This window comes from Arachis stenosperma, chromosome 9, assembly GCF_014773155.1.
Source record: "Arachis stenosperma cultivar V10309 chromosome 9, arast.V10309.gnm1.PFL2, whole genome shotgun sequence".
Classification (NCBI taxonomy): Eukaryota; Viridiplantae; Streptophyta; class Magnoliopsida; order Fabales; family Fabaceae; genus Arachis; species Arachis stenosperma.
The window spans coordinates 45927687-45933464 of record NC_080385.1 but is presented as its reverse complement, the minus strand read 5'-3'; the positions used below and the strand labels follow the sequence as shown (position 1 = coordinate 45933464).

Sequence of the window (5778 nt, the reverse complement as noted above, 5' to 3'; positions counted from 1 at the left end):
CCTTGGGCCTTAAACACCATGGATTCTTCATTCACTTGAATGATCAACTCTCCTCCATCAACATCAATCACAGCCTTTGCTGTGGCTAGGAATGGATTCATCCATGCACTTCCCAGTCTCTAGGACTATGAAATCAGTAGGGATGTAATGGTCTTCAACCTTAACCAGAACATCCTCTACAAGTCCATAGGCTTGTTTTCTTGAGTTGTCTGCCATCTCTAGTGAGATTTTTGCAGCTTGCACCCCAAAGATCCCTAATTTCTCCATTACAGAGAGGGGCATGAGGTTCACACTTGACCCTAAGTCACACAAGGCCTTCTTGAAGGTCATGGTGCCTATGGTACAAGGTATAGAAAACTTCCCAGGATCCTGCCTCTTTTGAGGCAGTTTCTGCCTAGACAAGTTATCCAGTTCTTTGGTGAGCAAGGGAGGTTCATCTTCCCAAGTCTCATTTCCAAATAACTTGTCATTTAGCTCCATGATTGCTCCAAGGTATTTAGCAACTTGCTCTTTAGTGACATACTCATCCTCTTCAGAGGAAGAATACTCATCAGAGCTCATGAAAGGCAGTAGTAAGTCCAAGGGAATCTCTATGGTCTCAGTTTGAGCCTCAGATTCCCAAGGTTCCTCATTGGGGAACTCACTGGAGGCCAGTGCACGCCCATTGAGGTCTTCCTTAGTGGCGTTCACTGCCTCTTCTTCCTCCCAGAATTCGGCCATATTGATGGCTTTGCACTCTCCTTTTGGATTTTCTTCAGTGTTACTTGGGAGAGTGCTTGGAGGAAGTTCAGTAATTTTCTTGCTCAGCTGACCCACTTGTCCTTCCAAGTTTCTAATGGAGGATCTTGTTTCATTCATGAAACTTTGAGTGGTCTTTATTAGATCAGAGACCATGGTTGCTAAGTCAGAATTATTCTGCTTAGAACTCTCTGTCTGTTGCTGAGAAGATGATGGAAAAGGCTTGCTATTGCTAAGCCTGTTTCTTCCACCATTATTATTGAAACCTTGTTGAGGTCTCTCTTGATTCTTCCATGAGAGGTTTGGGTGATTTCTCCATGAAGAATTATAGGTATTACCATAGGGTTCTCCTAGGTAATTCACCTCTTCCATGGAAGGGTTCTCAGGATCATAGGCTTCTTCCTCAGATGAAGCATCCTTAGTACTGTTTGGTGCATTTTGCATTCCAGACAGACTTTGAGAAATCAAATTGACTTGTTGAGTCAATATTTTGTTCTGAGCCAATATGGCATTCAGAGCATCAATCTCAAGAACTCCTTTCTTCTGACCAGTCCCATTGTTCACAGGATTCCTTTCAGAAGTGTACATGAATTGGTTATTTGCAACCATTTCAATCAGTTCTTGAGCTTCTGCAGGCGTCTTCTTCAAATGAAGAGATCCTCCTGCAGAGCTATCCAAAGACATCTTGGATAGTTCAGAGAGACCATCATAGAAAATTCCTATGATGCTCCATTCAGAAAGCATGTCTGAAGGACATCTCCTGATTAATTGTTTGTATCTTTCCCAAGCTTCATAGAGGGATTCTCCATCCTTTTGTCTAAAGGTTTGGACTTCCACTCTAAGCTTACTCCATCTTTGTGGTGGAAAGAATTTTGCCAAGAAGGCATTGACTAGCTTTTCCCAAGAGTCCAGGCTTTCTTTAGGTTGAGAATCCAACCATATTCTAGCCCTGTCTCTTACAGCAAAAGGGAATAGCATCAGCCTATAGACCTCAGGGTCAACCCCATTAGTCTTGACTGTGTCACAGATTTGCAAGAACTCAGCTAAGAACTGATGAGGATCTTCCATTGGAAGTCCATGGAACTTGCAATTCTGTTGCATTAGAGAAACTAATTGAGGCTTAAGCTCAAAGTTGTTTGCTCCAATGGCAGGGATTGAGATGCTTCTCCCATAGAAATCAGGAGTAGGTGCAGTAAAGTCACCAAGCACCTTCCTTGCATTGTTGGCATTGTTGTTGTTTTCGGCTGCCATGTCTTCTCCCTTGAAGAATTCTGTCAAGCCCTCTAAAGAGAGTTGTGCTTTGGCTTCTCTTAGCTTTCTCTTCAAGGTCCTTTCAGGTTCAGGATCAGCTTCAACAAGAATGCCTTTGTCTCTGCTTCTGCTCATAAGAAATAGAAAAAGAAGAAGAGAATGTGGAATCCTCTATGTCACAGTATAGAGATTCCTTGAAATGTCAGAGGAAAAGAGAAATAGTAAGAAGAAGGAGAAGGAGAATTCGAATTTTAATAGATAAAATTCGAATTGTGCATTTAGAAGGAGTAGTACTCCATAAATAGAAGGATGTGGGAAGGAGGGAAGAGAATTTTCGAAAATTCAATTAAAAAAATTTGAAAACATTTTGAAAAATGTTAATTGATTTTCGAAAAATCAAAGTGGAAAAGAGATAAAGTGATTTTTGAAAAAGATTTTGAAATTAGAAATTAAAAAGATTTGATTGAGAACTATTTTGAAAAAGATGTGGTTAAAAAGATTTAATTGAAAAGTTATGGGTTTAACAAAGATGTGATTGAGAAGATATGATTTGAAAACATTTTTAAAAGATATGATTTGAAAACAATTTGAAAAGATATGATTTTGAAAATTGATGACTTGCCTAACAAGAAAAGATATGATTGAAACATTTAAACCTCTCTCAACAGAAAAGGCAACAATCTTGTGATGTTCAATCAAATCATTAATTGTTGGTAAGTATCTTTTTAAAAGGAAAGAAATTGAATTTGAAAACATTTGATTGAAAAGATTTGATTTGAAAAGATTTGATTTGAAAAACTAAGAAAAATTGATTTTGAAAACAAAATCTTCCCCCTGGCACCATCCTGGCGTTAAACGCCCAGAATGGTATACATTCTGGCGTTTAACGCCCAAAATGCACCCCTTTTGGGCGTTAAACGCCCAACCAGGTGCCCTGGCTGGCGTTTAAACGCCAGTCTGCCTTCTTCACTGGGCATTTTTGAATGCTCAGCTTTTTCTGTATAATTCCTCTGCAGTTGGTTCTGAATCTTCAATTCCTTGTATCATTGACTTGAAAAGACTCAATTAAAAATATTTTTTGGATTTTTCTATTAATCAAAATGCAACAAGAATCAAATAACAATGCATGCAAGACACCAAACTTAGCAGTTTGTGCACTACTGACACTAACAATATGAGAATGCATACGAGACACACAAAATACTTCAAGTCAATAGAATTCAAAGATCAAAACAAGAAATATATGCATGAATTCGAAAATTATAACAAAAACATGCATTTGACACTAAACTTAAGATGAGACTCTAGACTCAAACAAGAAACATAAAATCTTTTTGGTCTTTTTATGGTTTTATAAATTTTTTTGTGTTTTTCGAAAATTAAGTGGAGAAAGGCATCAAAATTCTTAATGAGAATTCCAGGAATCAGTGCAATGCTAGTCTAAGACTCCGGTCCAGGAATTAGACATGGCTTCACAGCCAGCCAAGCTTCCAAGGAAAGCTTCGGTCCAAAACACTAGACATGACCAAAGGTCAGCCAAATCTTAGCAAATCACTGCTCCAAGAGCAAGATTGATACGAAATCAACAAGCTCTTGTGGTGATAAGTTGAAACCTCGGTCCAATCAGATTAGACATGGCTTCTCAGCCAGCCAGATTTCAACAAATCATCATGAAACTCTAGAATTCACCTTCAAGAATTTCGAAAAAAAATACCTAATCTAAGCAACAAGATGAACCGTCAGTTGTCCAGCCTAAACAATCCCGGGCAATAACACCAAGAACTTGATGTTGTTGCCGGATCTTGGCATCTGATGTTACCACAAGCTTGCTCAAAACATGAACAATCCCCGGCAACGGCGCCAAAAACTTGGTGCGCGAAATTGTGAACAATACTTTTTCACAACTCAAATAATCCCCGGTAATGGCTCCAAGAACTTGGTGCGCCTAATACCATGGCATTACACAACTTCGCACAACTAACCAGCAAGTGTACTGGGTCGTCCAAGTAATAAAACCTTACGTGAGTAAGGGTCGATCCCACGGAGATTGTTAGTATTGAAGCAAGCTATGGTCATCTTGTAAATCTTAGTCAGGCAGACTCAAATGTATATGATGATGATGAACGAAAATAACAGAAAAGGTAAAGATAGAGATACTTATGTATATCATTGGTGTATGAGCTTCAGACAAGTGTATGAAGATGCCTTCCCTTCCGTCTCTCTGCTTTCCTACAGTCTTCATCCAATCCTTCTTACTCCTTTCCATGGCAAACTTGTGTAGGGTCTCACTGTTGTCAGCAGCTACCTCCCATCCGCGCAGTGAAAGCTAATGCAGAGCACTCTGTCACAGTGCCGCCAATCACCGGTTTGGTTCCCTCCCCTACCGGAATAGAATCACTCTTTTGCGTCTGTCACTAACGCCCAGTAGGTTACAGGTTTGAAGCACGTCACAGTCATTCAGTCATTGAATCCTACTCAGAACACCACAGACAAGGTTAGACCTTCCGGATTCTCTTGAATGCCGCCATCAGTTCTTGCCTATACCACGAAGACTCTGATCTCATGGAATGGCTGGCTCGTTTGTCAGACGAGCACTCGGTTGTCAGGCGATCAACCATGCATCATGCAATCAGAAATCCAAGAGATATTCACTAAAGCCTTGAATGCTTGTAGAACAAGAATGGTTGTCAGTCATCTTGTTCATAGGTTGAAGAACAAGTGATATCTTAGATAAAGAACAAGCGGAGTTGAATGGAAGAACAATAGTAATTGCATTAATACTCGAGGTACAGCAGAGCTCCACACCCTTAATCTATGGTGTGTAGAAACTCCACCGTTGAAAATACATAAGAACAAAGGTTAGGTATGGCCGAATGGCCAGCCTCCCAAAGGTCTAAGATAGCATAAAACAAAGATAGCTACTCAGATGTCGTCTCTTCGACTCTCTCATACAATAGTAAAAGGTCCTACTTATAGAAAACTATTACATAGATCAGTAAATGACATAAAAATCCACTTCCGGGCCCACTTGGTGTGTGCTTGGGCTGAGCAATCAAGGAAATTCGTGTAGAGACGTTTTCTGGAGTTAAACGCCAGCTCCCATGCCAGTTTGGGCGTTTAACTCCAACTTTTAATCCTGTTCCGGCGTTAACGCTGGAATTTCTGAGGCCGGATTGCTTCGCGGGTTTGGGCCATCAAATCTTGGATAAAGTATGGACTATTATATATTGCTGGAAAGCCCTGGATGTCTACTTTCCAACGCCGTTGAGAGCGCGCCAATTGGGCTTCTGTAGCTCCAGAAAATCCACTTCGAGTGCAGGGAGGTCAGAATCCAACAGCATCTGCAGTCCTTTTTGGTCTCTGAATCAGATTTTTGCTCAAGTCCCTCAATTTCAGCCAGAAAATACCTGAAATCACAGAAAAACACACAAACTCATAGTAAAGTCCAGAAAAGTGAATTTTAAATAAAAACTAATAAAAATATACTAAAATCTAACTAAAAGATATCAAAAACATACTAAAAACAATGCCAAAAAGTATACAAATTATCCGCTCATCAGTGTTCATATAACTTCATGAAAATTAGGAGTTCATGCATCAACAATCATACAAGTGTTATTTTCCAAAATCTTATAAATAGAAAAATCCTTTTCGGTAATGAGGGCATCAATTGTGAAGCACCTTTTGTCAAGAAACAAGTTTGGTGTCCATCAAACTTTGATGCACCAATTTAAGAAACACAATTGATCCTTCATGAAAAAAAGGGGAGAAAAGGAAAGTGAACCAAAA

The 5778-nt window shown here is 39.6% G+C and overlaps 1 non-coding gene across 1 annotated transcript; it reads left to right on the top strand.

The window, feature by feature from the left end:
* Nucleotides 1-1476: 1476 nt before the first annotated feature.
* On the top strand, nucleotides 1477-1584 carry LOC130953546 (small nucleolar RNA R71). The gene has a single exon (XR_009075716.1). It is a non-coding gene; the product is annotated as a small nucleolar RNA R71 (small nucleolar RNA).
* The last annotated feature ends 4194 nt before the right edge of the window (nucleotides 1585-5778 follow it).